General features: G+C 54.1%; 1 long non-coding RNA gene across 10 annotated transcripts in view; it reads left to right on the forward strand.

Moving 5' to 3' along the window:
- LOC101933729 (uncharacterized) overlaps positions 1-1452 on the forward strand; it is a 127977-nt gene extending 126525 nt beyond the window's left edge. For all 10 annotated transcript variants that reach the window (XR_010594868.1, XR_509205.4, XR_509202.4 and 7 more), the window contains one exon: positions 729-1452. This is a non-coding gene — a long non-coding RNA (uncharacterized LOC101933729). The remainder of the gene's footprint in view (positions 1-728) is intronic.
- Positions 1453-17508: the final 16056 nt, after the last annotated feature.

Raw genomic sequence — 17508 nt, forward strand, 5'->3', positions numbered from 1 at the left:
TCTCGCTCCCAGATCTGCAGGCCCTCAGCACCTTCTCTTTAAATGGCTAAATATGGATCGAAGCGTTAAGCTGGGTGAATAATTGAAGTTTTGGTTCAACGGGTGAACAAAAAAATGGGGGCGAAAACATTGTTTGGATAGAACTGAAACATTTGTTTTTAATTTCTCAGTGAAGCAAGAAAGTAAAAAAAAAATCACATCCGCTCTAACTAAACATTTCGTTTCAGTGCAGGGGGGGGTCTATGACCTTTTTTTGACATATATTTTTAAATAACGTGTAGGGAAATTCTGAAATGAAACATCTTTCCAAAATGAAAAGGCCAAACTATTTCTGAATTTCTTATTTTATTTATTTATTTTAACTGCAAAATCTACCCAAATTCGTACACAGTTTGGTCACTCTGAATCTGCATCTTTTGGGATTTTTTTTTTTTTTTTTCATTTAAGAGTCGAAATTTCACAGCTTGATTGAAACATTCTGGCCACCAAGAACATGCCTCTTAAGGCTGGATTCTCAGAGGTGCTGAACACCGGCAGTTCCCACTGGGGGAATCCTGGCCCCATTGACTGCAGTGAGGCAGGTTTTCCCGCACTGACTAACGCTGGAATTGTGGGTGCCAATCGTGTCTGCAAATCAGGCCCTTGGGGCGTCCATACTCCCAGCCAGGCAGGGAGGCGGGGAATGTATGTGATGTCCTATCATTGAAACAGCTCTCTCTGACTGACAGGTGGCTTGATCAGAAGATGTGATGTTGGATGAGCACAAAAGCCACAAGAACGGCCCGGTATTTGTGAGAGGTTCCATTTGAAGATTTGTTTCCTTTCCGAAATAAAAACAGTGACTAGCGTGTGGAAAGCGTTGACGGGAGGGGACGGTCATTCTTTTTGTAAATGGCCAAAAAACAAACAAACAAACAAACAAACAAACAAACAAACGGTTGGCCAGCTGCATTCTCAGTAGTAAGACAAGCGGTGCATCTCCCTCTGAGCAGAAGCACCAAGGTAAACAGAGTCAAATCCACTGTGGGGGTTGCATTCTGCCTCCTAAAATTCCCCCTGTGGTTTCCACTGGATACGGGATTAGTCTTCACTTCCTGTTCTATGGGGTTGTATAGTTGTCATGAACCCCACTTGGGCCACTGGTGGGATTTCAACCCATAAACAGTGATTAATGCTTAATCTCAAAGACTAAATCCAACAGCTGGAAGCCGGGGCAGACTGAGTCTTGTATGTGGACTAGTCACTAGAAGGTGATAAAAGCCCCACACCTACAAGCACAGGTTACATTGCATTGCGGCGTGCTGTTACACAGATACTGTGTCCCACCCCGAAGGCATGTCTAATTTGGGTATCAGTTTGTAACGCGACTTGGGACCCTATGGAATGAAAGACACTATTGGCTGTGTAAATTCTTAGGTGAGATGTGTATTAAAAATATGAATTTGACTCATAGTCTGGACTCCTCTTTATTGATTTACTTTGCTGAAGCTTGTAGCATTGATGTTCCCATTTTCTTGCTGTGATAGCCGAGAACGCCTCCAAGCTCCCGGCATGTGGTACAGCTCACACACATCCTCCATCACATGCGCCATAGTAAGCACCCCTTTGCCGTCTCAGATTGGATGGGTCTTTGCAAATAGTCCTCTCATTATAAACCAGGGATTATCTCACCAGCCAATGGGCAGCCAGGATTCCCCAAGGTTCCAAAGCGTGTTCATCTCGCTCAGTGGTTGATCTCGCAAATGAAATTCTGATTGGCTGACTGAGGAGGAATGTTCCACTGGAGTAAAGGTGTGTGGGGGGGAGGTTTCTTTTGTAACAAAAGTCTGAGATTTTATTGTAAAGGGGTGGGGGAGATGGGCTTGTTACACACACAGACTTCGGGGCATTCGCAGTCCCAACCGAACATGAAAGTTGCAAGTGGCCCCTCCCTTCAGGAAGCCACCCAGCCAACCCCTGCTCCCAGCCTTCCGAGTGTTCAAAATTCAGATTTTGGGTTTTGTTGTTTCAGCCCCTCTTTACTTTGTGATGAATTACTCTTGTTGTTAGCGTGCTGGGGCGCTGCTAAGGATCCCGATGGGCCAGTGGTGTGAGTGCTAGCCACGTGCACTGACACAGAGGCGTTTTCACCCCTGCAGAGACAACACAGCTGCGGGAGTGTGAAACGTAGTCTGTTCTGCCTCCTGCACCAGCCCCAGAATTCACCTTTCTAGGCTCTTATATGGTGCCCGGCACTGTGATATCTGAGCGCCCGCCAAATTCCCATTGTGGATCTTTATTTATGAAGGGAGAGGCGGTCAGACCCCAGCTCTGCTTAGCAAGTGGAGTTCAAGGTGGCAGTTGTTAGAACCACCTTCCCTTGACTTGTACAATGCAGCTACTGTGTTCTGGAAGCTGCTGAGAGAGCATGAACTCGCCCCACCATGGACCAGACTTTGCAAAGTGATCAATGCCCTCCACTGGGTTCAGACTTTCCAAGGGGCGCAGCTCCCATCTAGGCAGCAAACTAAAAACCTCGGCCCGTCAGCTGCACATGGGGTGCTGAGTCCTGGAGAATCTGGCTGTGTCCCCAAACTGGCCGCCTGGTCTTTGACAGAGTCACTTTCCCAGGTCAGCGATTCCGGGGGCACCCAGCCCTTAAGCAGTAGGAAACTCCAGCCTTCCCAACCCGACAAGCCCTTCGTACCTTTGCTGCCTTAAGAGTTTTGTTCCCTCTAAAGAAGAGGCAGCAGGATCTCTGAGGGAGCTTTGGGCCGGCTCTACATATTCATTTCTCCTGCGGCTCGTTGCGCCGCCTGGCTCTGGTATTTTCACGGCAGCCCGTCTCTGCCCCAGAAGAGGTCCCCATAGAATGGGGTTTTTTTCCCAGGCCCAAGGAAACAAGCTTTTTAAACTACAATAATAGAAGAATTGGTTACGAAAAATATTTTAGGAGACAGTGTCCAGGGAGGGAAATGTTCCAGCCCAGGAAGAAAATACTCCCCTGGCCTCTTTTTTTTTTTTTTTTTTTTGGCTGGCTGGAGGCATGAAAAGTCTGACCATCCCTCATTTTAATCCAGCTTTAGGCCACGGACCACCCACTGAGGGAGCACTCAGCCATGATATATCCTTGATATAGTATAAAATGCATAGAGAGTTTACAAGAGACTTAGGGCTTAGCCAGACTTCAGCTGGGAGGCAGGGGGACAAAAAGTCTCTTCCACCCCCCACCCCCACCCTTGGAGATTAGGTTTGTTTCCATTTTGCTTGAGCAGATCCACTGAATTCCAGCAGCCAGACTTTCCCAGCCGCTGCACCAGCACCCACCTCCCAAAGGAACTGCCCTCAGCAAGGGCCTGACTTGCCACTGAAAGGCACAAATAATAATCAAGGCATGAAAAGATACATAGGGCCATATTCTGCTGCGTTACATCAGTGCACCTCCAGACTAACGCCACTGCTGTGGTTGGAGTCACTCCAGATTTACGCTATTGAACCTGGGAGCAGAACCAGACTTTCAAACATACATGCAAAAGACCCGCTATTCTTAGCATGCCAAGTCAGGAACCTCTTTTCCCAATCGCTTCAAATTTTGCAGACAAATTCTAACTTGGCCTCACACCTAACCTACCAACTTTGGGGCCGACGTGACTTTTTTTGGAGCTTTTAGAGGTGTGCTGGGAAGCATCAAAACCAGCCCTACAATGGAACCTCAGCTTACTATCTGAACAATGGAGAAGCTAGCTTCCCTCTCCATGTTTGGGCTTTGGTAAGGTGAGCGCCATAACATCAGACAATCAAGACAGACTAATTCACAGAGAGGAGCTGCTGTGAACTTTACAGACATCCCAGGCAGCTCTGTTTCAATCAACATCAAATCCTGTTCCCCTTTGAAAGATTTATGATATGTCTTATTACGTAGGGCAGGATGGAGCCATTCCCGATAAGACCCGTGCCCAAATGACCACCTGCAAAGATGGAGAAGCCAGTGATCTCAAACTCGTGTCGTCTTTGTTTGTTTATGCAGGATAAAGGCGCCTGGAGGTTTGGTTTTTAAAAAAAGAAAATCCTGCTTGTGTTTTGTGTTAAAAAATCAATCCCTGTCCGTGTCTACCCTGAAAGACTCTATGGCAACGGGAGAACTTGGGGGATTATGACATCACAAGAGAATGGATCCAAGTGATTGAGAAGGGAACCATATTTAGACCCCTTGCCCTGCATCCCAAGAAAGCTTTTAAAAAGGAAAGAAATTGGCAGAGGCAGTATTCAGCCATGTAGCCAACCCTCACAGTTTAATCAGGAGTCTACTAGGTGTTTTCTCTTAAAGCCCAACTCCTGGAGTCATGGTTTATGTGAGAATATCAGCGTTTGTTTGTTTTTTTTAAAGGAAAGTTTCCATCCCTTGTGGTTGCAGAGAAAAGCTGGAAAATGTGACCTCCCTAAGGGCTTGGCACCAGAAGACAAATATAAAGAACCCCAAATGGTATATTTAAAAAAAATCACACCCTTTTTTTAAACTAAGCTTGAGATTCTTTTAGGCGTCATGATTTTGAACACTCAGGGTTGAGAAGACTTCGAACCTTGAGTTAATTGTTGTTCGTTAGGTACTTAACACGGTTGTGAAGACTAGTGGGGACACACCACACAACTTTGTACTACAAAAGTTTGTTCATTGTGGAAGTGTTTAAAGTCCCCAGCTGGCAATCAGTGAAGACAAGGCCACCGTGAAATGAGGGGATCAAATTGGCCTTCCTCTGGCCCTTCCCCTTTATAACCCAGGAAGTGGAACCTAAAGCCATATGGTTCCATCTGCTCCAGCACAACACCTGTGGCTCACCTGTTCTTTGGCCAGGCCTCCCGCTCCGGAGCTCGGCTACGCACTCAGGTGAGGGGCATTTTGCAAGCCAGAAGCAGAGGGGTTTCTTTTCCTTTGCCTGTCAGCCTTGGAGAACCATTCCCCCTGCCTGAAACCTCAGCAGGGCTAGAGCTGGGAATGCAGCAGCTGCTCTGAGGGTGCTGGGAGGAAAGACCGGAAACGCCTCCCTTGGAAAGCCCCCTGGCTTTTGGTTTCTCTCTTTGCGGACGTATTCTTGCCCCACCTGCACTAATTCTGTGATGTGTCATTTGTGACTATTTTTCTTATCGTGATTTCCAGGAATACCATCAAAGGGGCCTGGCCATTGCACTCTTCACAGCACTTAAAAATACATCTGAAGGGCAGCAATTGAAGATATTACACACACACGTGCACACACACACACACACACACACACACCGTTTTCCAATCCTCGAGGGGTGGGCTGGGTCAGTGTCCAGTGTCGTCGTCGTTGGATCCCGGCTAGTTCACACAAAGAGAGAGTGAATTCAAAAGCAGTGGGGCCTCCCCCTGAGAATGCCCAGTCCGCAGCCCCCTCCCCTTTATATCAGCCTGGCACCAGCTGCTGCTCTCCGCTCTGGCGCTATGGTCCGGGGCGCGGGGAAGGCAGACCCTGACCCATTTGGGGGTGTACAGGCGAAAATCCGGCACCTCCAGCTGAAAGACCAATCAGTCACCCCTGCTGAGCAGCGAGCAGCTTTGGAGAGGAACCGAGGAGGTGGGATGACGGATTTGCAACCTTACATGAAATAATTCTGTTAGTCTTAAAGGTGCCACAGGACCCTCTGTTGCTTTTTACAGATTCAGACTAACACGGCTACCCCTCTGATGCATGAATTAAGTCTCTTAATTTAGGGTCTGATTTTCAGACATTGAGGGGAGGAGTCCCGACGCCCAGTCCTCTCCTGTAGTTGCCCTTCCCTGTCTCATAGCCGGAGTCTGCCAGGGGATTGGTCTTATTCTGCTAGAAATGCAGCAGGGAGGGATAAATGTGTCCCCCCCCCCCACCACCCATCATAGCAATGTAGGGCTGGAAGGGACCTCAGGAGGTCAGCTAGTCCGTCGCCCTGCGCTGAGACAGGACCAAGTCCACATCAGCCATCCCAGACAGGCAGCTGTCCAGCCTCTTCTCGAAGCCTAAGGCTACGTCTACACAAGTCCTTTTGTCGCTATAATTTATGTCGCTCGGGGGCATGGGGGGCGGGGGGGGGGAAAGCCTGTTCTCAAAGACTAACACAACCGCCCTTGGAAGCCTGTTCCGGAGCTTGGCTACCCGGAGAGTTAGAAAGTTTTCCCTAACAGCTAACCTGACGGGGGAGGGGGGGAGACAGGTTTCTAGGATCATTTTGGTTGCTGTCCTCTGGACTCTCTCCAGTCGTCCACATCTTTCCAACAATGTGTCACCCAGAAGTGGACAAAGGACAGGCTGAGGCCTCACCTTCAGGGGGGTCATTCACACCTTCCTGGATTACTGGACATTCTGGGACCGGCAGGGTCCTGCCCCCCTTGGTGTGACTCCATCCGCCTCACCGTGACTTCACGTGCACAGTCCGTGCAAGGGCGCCTCCCGGGGGGCACCGTTCTGAGGAACATGCCACCCTGCCCCTGCCAGTGTTGTGTGAGGTGACGCCGGTGGGGGCCCACGCGTCCCCCATCTGATACCGGGATCCGTCTCAGTACTGGACGGGGGGCAAACGTTAGAAAAGCAGGACTGCCCGGTTGAAAAGCAGATGAATGGTCTGCCACTCACCGGTGCTCGGTGCAGCAAGACAATGACCTCCCGTGTCTTCCATTTGACACTGCTGTTAACACACCCCAGGACCGACGTGTCGCTGGGCCAGCTAGTCTCATTTGGGGCACCAGAAATTCTGACACTGGCCTCTGTGGGTGGGAAAAGGGTGAGGGAGGACAGGCTCCTCGCCCGGTTCCTCCAGTGCCCGGTTCCTTATGAAAGCCGGGGCTGCAGCAGGCTCCATGGGCACATGCCAGCCCAAGAAGCCCATGCTAAGATCCAACCACCAAACAGCAGGGCGGTTTGCAGTGTTCCCCCTCCCCCGCCTCTGATAGTTACCCCCCTGCTCCCTTCTGACTCCTGATAAACCAGCCCCTCCAGTGGGGGGTAAATTTATCCCATGGGGCAGCCGCTCTGTGCTTGGAATGGACCGGAAATGGCAGAGGGATTCCAAACGGGCCCCGGGGAGGCTACAGCAAGGAGGTCTCCTCCCCTGTGTGACTGTAGGAGCCGAACGGTCCCAGCGCCAGGCGCAGCGCGCTAGTCCGGCCCAGGAGATCCCTGGCCCAGGGCGGCTGCTGCACCCTCCTGCATTGTGCTGAGAATAACATGAAAGGCGAGGTCCCCCTTCCACACACACGCACACGCCCCTGTGCCCTGTGTCAGGTCGTCCGCTGGCCAGAGGGCTAGCGTGGGAGCTAGCCCCTGCTCCCTGGTGCCCCTCTGGGTCTGGCCTGTACAATGAAATACCAGCACTGCCCACCTCCCAGGGCGCTCGCGAGGCTACAGACCGTGACGAGGGAGCCAGCAACGGCCACGGACAGACAGCACGCACGTGCCTCTGGGACAGGGGGTCCAGCCCAGGGGGCGGGGGGGAGGGATTGGTTCCAAATAGCAGCAGAACATCACTGAGTCGGAGCCCAGTTCATGGCTGGTGATATCCCCCGTCCCACACAAGGCCCCGTCTGAGAATGCCGAAAAGCCCCCAGGGGTGGGAGGGGAGGGGAAAGCAGCCCAGACGCCCAGATATTGAGCTATCTGTTAGATTACCCGGCTGACGGGTTGGGAGGGAGTCCACGCTGGCTTTGACGGAGTGTGTCAGCTTGTTATGCTAACCAAGGCGGGGGGGTCCATCCAGGGGACACGGCGGAGAGGTCTGAAGAGCAAGGAGTTCACAGGCCCTCTCCCTTTGTCATGCTAAAAGTGCAACCCAGAAAATAGATACAGCCAGCTGCTCAGTGGAGCATGAACTCCGAGTGATTTCTGAGGGAGCGCTGGGTAATGTCATGCAAGGCTAGACAATGCCAGGCGCCGCCCCAGCCCAGCCTTTGTGCAAAATGGAAAACTTCTGTGGGTGAATGGGCTTGTGGGCCAGGCCGGCTCTCGGCCTGCCAGGTGCAGGGGCCAAGCGAGAGCTAGGGGTGGAGAAGGAGCTGGGAAAAGTCTGCCGGGATTGGCAGCTGAAGAGCAGGGCCCAGGTGTGAGCTGATGTGAAGCCCTGGAGCATTCCTGGCCCTTTTTGTTCAGCTAAGTGTACAAAGCGCCCGTGCATCAGGCTTGTCTCCTCTCCAGGGCTGGGGGCTCTTATTCCAACGTGGGACAGTCCGGGGGGGGGTCTGCTTCTCTGCAGGGCAGGGACAGAACGGGCAGCGGCCGCGCAAGCTACACGCCTCCCCTGTACCCCTGGCACCCCTGGCAGGGACCACCTGGCTCCGGGGCGAGGGGGAGTTCGGGCTTTGTGACCCATTCGGTTCTTGTTCGCTGATACAGCTGCCCGCAGGGGACCAGTTGGGGCCGTGAACAACTGGATTGGACTCACCACACTGAGGTCACGTAGGCCACCAAGTGGGTCAGGTGCCAGTGACTCTCAGTTGCTACTGACCCGGGCCAGGCCGCACAGCTCAGCTCAGCTCATCGCCTGGCTCCCTCCCTCCCTCCCTTCGGTATTCCTGGGGCCAGCCGTAGCCCATTCCAGCCAGCCACCGAGCCGCGAATGCAATGGGAGCACCAGGGCCACCCAGTCCATCACCCCTCTCTCCTAAGCACGCAGAGGGATGTCTGAACACAGGGAGGGCTTGTGATTTCTTACGGGGGCTGCCTCCCACGCAGGCCATTGGGGAAACGCTCCCCCACCTTCCTATCACACAGGGAGCTCCCCGTACTGTCTTTATTGCCATCCGATGACGCCCACGATGACACTCGGTGCCTGGGTGCTGGAAGGGAATGTTTTGCCCAAGACTCCTCTTGGACGGCCTCTGCTCCATGCTGAAACAGCGCTAGGAGCTCCCTGGAACAGAGACTTCAACCCCCCTGCACCCACATGGACACCTGGCTTTCCATGGCACTCCAGCCCTTAAACACCTTCTCAGAGGGCCGTGCCGGGAGGGCCATGGATGGGGGGCGGGATCCCTCATTAAGCTAGTAACTTACGAGGGCGCCAACAACGGGCCATTGTGGGGCTTCCATTTGCTGATGCTAATTTATGAATCGTGGTGGGAGGAGAGGGGGGCTGGAAAATCAATTCTCAAAGGGGTTTTTGTGTCATGGGGGGCGGGGGGGTGACCAGGGAGGAGGGGTGAGACTAAGCATCCATCTTTTTCTTTCTTTTTCTTTTTCTGTTTTTTTTTGTTTTGTTTTGTTTTGTCTCATATGAAATGAAATTCGACACCGTCTAGGAGCCGCTGGGTTCTCAAGGCCCTTGAATTAGTTCCAGGGACACACAACTAACCTTTTGTGTACATTGTGTACTTAGAGCCGACGTGCGTCTGCAGCCCCTGAGGGGCGGGGCTCACACTCGGGCGGTGGCCCGGCTCTGGGTGATGGTCTCAATGCGCCCGCTCCTGGCCTGACGAATTTAAACTCCACAGAGACGCGACTGACTTCTTATCCCCATTTTACAGCCGGAGACCCGAGGCACAGAGAGACTACGCGATGTTCCCAGCGGAACATGATCAGCCCAACACAAGCTCCCAGTGCAACACAGGGGCCAAAAAAGCCAATGAGTTCCTGGGCTGGACAAACAGGGGACTCTCCCGTAGGAGTGGAGCATTTCTTTGACCTCTGTATTTGGCCCGGGTGTGCCCACTGCTGCAATCCTGGGTCCAGGTCTGAAGGTGGTTAGTCCATTGGCAAGGGTTCCGAGCAGAACCACAAGACTGATTAGAAATCTTCTCGCCTCGAGGAGCTCAATCTATGAGTTTAACACAGAGGAGATTAAAGGGGCGACTTGATCGGAGCTATGTGGGGAACACATGGAACTAAGGCCGCTCTTTTTAACGGTGCGAATAATTCAACCTTGGAACAATTTACCCAGGCTCGTGGTGGCGTCTCCATCACTGACCATGTTTAAATCAAGACGGGATATTTTCCTAACAGATCTGCTCTGGGAATCATTTGGGGCAGGTCTCTGGCCTGTGCTATACCACAGCGGTCCCTTCTCACCTGGGAATCTAGAAACGAAGGTCACACAGGGAGGCTATGGCCGACCTGGGAATCGAAGCCGGCTCTCCCGAATCCCAGCCCATCCTCCCCCTCTGATAACAACACAAACACATTGTACCTCTCAGGGTCCCAAAGGTGTACCAGCATCACATATGGGGAAACTGAGGCACACAATGGGGACAGGGGCCCAAGGTGATGTGGCACAGTCAGGGATGGAACCCAAGAGTCCGGACCCTAAGCCAAATATACTGCCGCATTGTACTGTAATCACCCCAAACACGGGTGTCTGGCTGTTAGGGGTTGCTGTTACTATAAGGTTTGTTTTATTTTTATGAAGGGCAGCCTCTAAGTCAGGCCACTAGACCATCATTTATACTGTGTTTCCTGGCTGGAGACGGATCTTTTTCCTTCTGCTTAGCCCAGTGCCTTAACCACAAACCCATCGTCCCTGTCTGGGGTCAGGAGGGCTGGGTTCGAGGCCCGGCTCTGCTAGGGACGCCCTTTGCGATGTTAGGACGGTCATTTGGGGACAGATTTCTCAAGGTATTTAGGTGTCTACAAATGCAAGTAGGTGCCTCCGGGGGGTTTCCGAAGCTGCCGACCAGATTACAAACGTCAATGCCTTGGCAAGCCTGGCCCCTGCGGGGGGCTTTGCTGGCAAAGGGAGCCGAGCCGAAATGTGACATGTGACATTCCCCTGGGTCCAGAAGAGGCCACCCATACGTGGTGCCCTCCCAGACAGGCTACCAAACTGCTCGGGGGGCCCGGCCGCTGCCTCGCCGAGGAAGAGGCCGAGGGGATTCTTGTCGGTGACTGGCTGGCCGAGTTCCTGTCGAGTTGGTTGTGTGGCTGCTGCGGGGATTCAGCTGCATTGTTCCTCGTGTGTTCAGGCACTGAGCAGCTGTTAGGGATTATTTACATAGAAAGAAATTCATATTCTCGACTGACCCGACTTTAACCAGAGAGAGAGACAGGGACTAGCTGACTCGCCCCTCTGGGCAGCTTGCCAATGCCCGAGTCCCTGGGCTCGGAGGGTGGTTAGCACAGACCCCAGCTGTGATCCTAGGGCCAGGGCAGGCTTCCAAATGTCCCCGTCTCCAGGCACTTCCCCTTCCAGAAGTGTCCTAAACAGGCTTCCCGCCCTCCTCATCTGCACGCCACAGGGCTGCAGCCCGTGCAAGGAGCAGAGACAAAGGGAGACAGATGTGCGGAACATGTGGATGCCAAGGAAGTGATTTCCCTGGCAACGAGGGCTGCATTGTCAGTCGCTCCTCTCTTCTATCACCACCACGTGCTTTTAGAGAGGTATGGAGGTTAACCCTTCCTCTGCTGGACCGGCTGGGGAAGCAGCAGCAGCAGCCCCGGCACCTTCTCTCTGGACTTAGCTATTTAATTGAGCAGCCCCCGATGCCTCTGGGACAGTCAGCCTGGCAGGGGCTCTGCCTGGACGTACCTGGTACACACGGCAGGTGCCTTGTCCCTGAGCCGCATGGCAGGGAGCTGGGTTCTGCCTGGCTGGACCTCACGCGCTTGGTCCCGGGGCGGGTCTCTGCCTGGAATGTTCTGCAGCCAGATAAGAAGCTAGGCGCTGAATTCACCAGGCCCGCTCCATGGACCCCATCCCCTTTGCCGCTTGCCGGGGGTACATAGCCCCCGCCCAAGTGGCTCTAGAGAGACACTGCTTCTAAGCACCGTATAACTACCCGGCGAGGTCAGACTGGGGGGTCTAGCAAGGTCTGGCAAAGCACAGGAGGTGAGGAACAGACCGCGTCATGCTTTGGCGTTCGGTCCCGGTGCGGCGCTACCTCCCGCTTCGGTCTGGTTAGTTCCTTGTCCCAGAGCACACGAGGAACCTTCTGCCTTCGTGCAAAGCTCAGGCCTCCGCGTTTGCACTTCCGAGCCTGAAATTCACATGCTGCAACTCAAAACCGCCCTAGGAGGCTCCCAGGGGGGAGGGATAGCTCAGTGGTTTGAGCATTGGCCTGCTAAACCCAGGGTTGTGAGTTCAATCCTTGAGGGGGCCACTTAGGGATCTGGGGCAAAATCAGTACTTCATCCTGCTAGTGAGGCAGGGGGCTGGATTCAATGACCTTTCAAGGTTCCTTCCAGTTCTAGGAGATGGGATATCTCCATTTCATTTCAGGCATGGCTGAACGCACCCCTCTTTAAAGGGTTTCCCCTATAGGCCCTCGCCCCAGCCCCCTCTAGGAAAAGGGCAGCCTGGGTCCCAGTCCCAAGCCTAGTGGGGGCCACATCACAAAACCAGCGCCACATTCCCAGCACATAGAGAGGGAGCGCCCCTCTCCCCTCCTTTGGCAGGAGGGCAGCATGGTGGGGTGGGAAGCTCACCCTGCCACTACCAGCTTTGCAGGCCAAAGGAGGGGCCGTCACCATCTTTCCCTGGCACTAAAGCCCCTAAAAGAAGTTGGAGGTAAAAGGAGGGGAGGGGAGTGGGATTCCAGGCCCTTCTGTTTCCATCCCGCTGCCTAGGATGATCCTCCCTCCGCCCCCAAGAGCAGACACAGGAAGGGGCGGGGTTGGAGGGGAGCAGCCTGTTCACAGACTGAGGCGCCGGGGGGAACCTGGAGCAGCCCAGGTGAGAACTCTGATGGCAAAAGGCCAGGTAGCAAGTGAGGACGATCTTCTCTCGCTAAGCACAGCGCTGCACGAAAGCTGCATGGGAGGGGGAGCGTTGGGAGGGGGGACTGCTATCCAGTAGCCAGGTAGCTGGCTGGGATCCCTTTCCTTTGGATCAAAAACTTCAAAACCCACGTTTGAAGTTTTCCCCCCAGCAGCTCGGTTACAAAATGGGGTAATTAAAGGCAGCTTAATCTCTGCCCGTGACAGTCATTTGCATGCCAAAGATACCGTGAAGACATTAGTCACTAGGTCGATTTATTGAGTGATTTGCAGGTGTCAGTTATCCAGGGCTTAGATTCCCTCTGCCTTTAGCTTCCGTCTGCCCGGGATCATAGCTGAACTACAAAGACTAGTGTCAAGGCGACGCTACGGTGGAGGAATAGCGTGTCTGAAAGTCGAGTGATTCCAGACAGGCTGCCTCTCCCACTAGGTTAACCCAGCCCTGTTACTTAGCCAGTCTGGATTTTACAGCTCGCATTAACTAATGGCAAAGGCTGGGAGGGGGTGTTAAAGGAGTTTAAAGGGTGTTAGGCACCCAGCTTGGGGTCTGTTCTCTACTCTGCCACAGACTCCCTGAGTAACCTTGGGCAAATCACTTAACCTCTGTGCTTCAGTTCCCAGCTGTATATGAAGGATTATATTTAACAAGGAGGCAGACCATGCTACAGGGCAGGTTGATGTTGCAGGAGACATTTTAACTGTCTTGGTGTTTGATTGCTTGATTTGTCAGCATCGCTGTTACATTTAGGCTGTGGTTTTGCATTACATTTCCGGGGTGGGGGTGTGGGGAGGGGTGTATTTAAGCCATGAAGGAATCTGGTGGATGTGAGAGTGCGGGTGACAATGTCACCAGTGAACCCCAAAAGAGCTACAGCACTGGGGCGCGCCCCGGGACTGGGGCTGGAGGAACGGACAGATGTGTCCTCACCGTACGCGTGACATCCTTTCAAACACACGGGTAACAAAAAAAGCTCCCTATTGAAATGTCTGAGAGGACATGCACAGGAGAGCTGGTTTGTACGCTCAACATGAACAGCGTAGCCGCTGAACTGATTGCCTTCAACCATGGCTTGATTTTCTCCCCCCCCCCCCAGAAGCAAATGATGCCAACGAGCCAAGTCTGACATGTCCACAGTGTTCTTGGAGTGAATTCAAGCACAACCCGTCGGACTGGGGCGCATGCAGCAGTGTAGGATTTTCCCCTTTCACGTCATTCACAAATTGCTTTACTGCCTTTGATCCAACTTCCTCCCTCACCCACCAAGAATTCCCTGTTGGGCTAAACCCAGCATGGCCAACTTCACCGGGCTCTGCAGGAACCCCCCCTTCCTGGAGACCGCACATCGAGGGGCGATGTCAGAGCTCCGCTGCAAAACCCCTCCCAGGAGCTAATGGCACGTTTACGGGCAGCACCTGGATACCACAATGATGGGTGCCATTGAAATACCTAAAGTTCGTTCTCAAACTGGGGGTCGGGACCCCTCCGGGGGTCACGAGGTTATTATATGGGGGGTCACGAGCTGTCACCCTCCACCCCAAATCCCGCTTTGCCTCCAGTATTTATTTACACTCGTGTTAAAGATATAAAAAAGTGTTTTTAATTTATAAGGGGGGGTCACACTCAGAGGCTTGCTGTGTGAAAGGGGTCACCACTAAAAAAGTTTGAGAGCCACTGACCGAAAGAGATTAAATGCTGTAAGAACAATTGTCCCAAACTGAAAAGAAAGGAATAGAACCCAGGCGGCCTGGCTCCCCTGCGCCAACCCCTTCCGGGGCTGGGGATAGAACCCAGGCGTCCTGGCTCCCCTGCTCCAACCCCTTCCGGGGCTGGGGATAGAACCCAGGCGTCCTGCTCTCTGAGCACACCCAGAGCGGCCGGAGCAGGGAGCAACGCAGACGCTGCTGGGGCGAAGGCCTCGCTAGTCAGTACCGAGACGGGAAGGGGCTCGGTCCTGGCACGCTCCCTGGGAGCCCCTGGGGGACTCCTGGCCGGCCGGCTCAGCAAGGAGATGTCAGACCAGGGGAGGCTGGGAGCTGCCCCGCTGCCCGCTCCAGCCCAGAGACGGGTGCAGGTACTGCGCTCTCCCAGCAGCTCCAGGGACAGCCTGTGCATCCTCCCCATTGGTCTGGTTTGCTGAGACCCCCCCCCACCCCCCGGTGCACTTACACCCTGCCCCTCACCACCACCATGCTGGCCACCTTTCTCCCACTGGGTGGACCGGGCACCCCCGCCTCCTGGGGCACCATAAAGTGACCCCCTCTCCATACTGCAGAGCCAATGAAATGACGCTGTGCCCATCCACCCCCCTCCCCACCTTAGAAAAGGGCTTGAGAACCCCCCCCCCCCCCCCCGGGGCCGGGACACCCGATCCAGAGTCATTGTCTTTGGGGATGGAAATTAGGACAATAAAATAATGGCGCTGGGGAATAATCCGGGAGCCCCCCCGCCGCACGGCCACTCCTGGGGCAGCTCCATCCCAGAGGCAGTTTCACGGCCCGCGGGCTGCAGACAGGCTCCGGAGAAGGGCATCGTGGCCCAGGCGTGGTAGGAAGGTTAGAAGCGACACCTAGTGGGAAAGGAGCATCTCGTCGGCCTCTAAGGGGGGCTCTGAGTGAGGCATATTCAGGACAACTCCGCTCCGCTGCCTCCTGGCAATACTCATGGCAGAGGCCAGGCCAGCAGCAGCCCCGGACGGACCCCCACGTGCCCCATGGCTGTAGCCAGATGACGCAAGGAGCCCCAGCATCCCAGAGTAATATTGCCAGCCCCGTTCGGCCGGGAACCCTGAGCCAGGCCTCAAGACAATCATGAGATTGGCTTAAAAATCACAAGGTTCTGGGGGGGGGGGGAAACAACAACATTGGGGTTCTTCATGTGGGTCGTTCGGAGTCAAGTTAGCAAGCCTGCCTCTGCAGTCAGGCAGGTGAGATCCTTCCTTCTTTCTAATGAAAGCCCAGAGTCTCCCCTCACCCCATGACTCCAGGATCTGGGGATTTAGGGAAAGCACCAAATTCACGAGAACTGGTGACACGGCAGAGCCAAATCAATCAAGCTTTCTAGGACTAAGGTCTCAGCTGAAGTAAGTGGGGGCTGCGCAGGTGCCCAGCACCTCTGAAAATCAGGCCCTTGCAAAGTGTTTTAAACTGGGACCCAGGAGTCCTGATTCCTAGCCTCCCCTGCTCTAACTACTGGACCCCACTCCCCTCCCAGAGCTGGGAATAAGACCCAGGAGACCTGATTCCCAGCCTCCCCTGCTCTAACACAGTCTAGCCTCACTCCCCTCCTGGTCCTATGAATAGAATCCAGGAGTCCAAACGCCACATTCGCCTCTCCAGCTGCACTCGCCTCCCTTAGCTGGGAATGGAACCCAGGAGTCCTGCACCGTAAACGCCAATTTCTTCCCCTGCCCAGCAGAAGTTCTGTTTAAACAGGTGCCTCTCTGGGGAGGTCAGGGAATCAGTTCTGGGGTAAGTCTGACTGTGCAGCCCAAAGGGCTCTCTGTTGTGTTTTCACACACCCCATCGTCCTTTTCATGCTCGTCCTGGGAGACATAAACGCTGTCATGCTGTAATGGAGGGATAAATCCAGGGAAGGAACCCATTTATCTTACAAGGAAGACTTGGGCAAAAGGACACAGCGCGCGGGCGAGATTGTTACCATCCGTTCTGAAGCACTGTCGCTCCCATCTCAAGGTAACGCAGGAGAAGGAGGCATAAAATATTACAGAAATTCGCATATTTAAAAAATGACATACGGCTGCCTCTCCCCATGAAACGCCCAGAGGCCTGAGCAGAGGGAGACAGGACTCCAATGCGGTGCCCCAGACAGTCGGGGCTGCAGGCTGCAAATCCAGCGCCCGCCACCCAAGCAGTTAATTGATTTGGAGGTTAATATTTTTGCTAGTGCCGGGGAAAGGGCCCAGCCTGGCAGCCCCAGAGACTGGATTCTTCTGGACGTGATTCCCCATTGCCCTGCCCTTTAGGCAGTCATTTGCATGAGGGATGTAAACCACAAGTGTTTCACGCCCACTTTGCACGAGGGTTAATGACTCCACAAGGTGCAATGCAATGGAGAATCAAGCCCATCTCTGGGTATGGCACAAGCAGAAGCTCCCGCACCCTGCACACTGCCCTGCCAGTCCGATTCACCCCTAAACCAGAGGGGTGCCCCTACAAGCTGGGAGGAGTTCAGTCTCTGCCCCCAGCTCAGCTCAGGGACACCTGCCCCCTAGAACGGGACTGAGACCAAACTAACTCATGACACCAAAGAGCCAGCCCTCTGCTACATCCCCCCCTGCCGCCCCCCGGCCTGAGTCCAAGCCACCATCCTGCTGTCTCTCTGGAAGGCCAGGAGCTCTGGGCTTTCTCTGATCCCTAAATGGGGCATCCAGCTGCAGTCTTTATAGGGGGCTGCTCAGGGATGGGGACACAATGGGGTGTGAGCAGTACAGATGCCTGCAAATAACCGGAGTGTGTGTGTGTGTGTGTGTGTGTGCGTGCGCGCCGTATGGGGGTGTGCGTGCACCCATTCGTGCCCTGTGAGGCTGGAGTGGACGGGCGGGCGGGCAGGAGTGTGGCTGTGTCTGCGTGTTTGCACCGGGTGTGTCTGTGGCAAGGTGGTGCGTGTGCGCTTGTCTGCCCTATGCACCCACTGCTCTTGTCAGAGTCCATCAGCAGAGCGGGCTGGCCCGGCAGCTGAGAGGCATTTTCCGGATTTCATCTCAAGTGTAAGGTTTGCGCCCAGAGCTCTCCTGCCCCAGGGTGGATTTGCTCCAGGCTAGGCCAGCTGAGTAGCCCAGGGCCCGGAATTCCTCTCCTGTTCATTGGGCAGAGACGCATG

This window comes from Chrysemys picta, chromosome 25 (genome assembly GCF_011386835.1).
Source record: "Chrysemys picta bellii isolate R12L10 chromosome 25, ASM1138683v2, whole genome shotgun sequence".
NCBI classification, from domain to species: domain Eukaryota; kingdom Metazoa; phylum Chordata; order Testudines; family Emydidae; genus Chrysemys; species Chrysemys picta.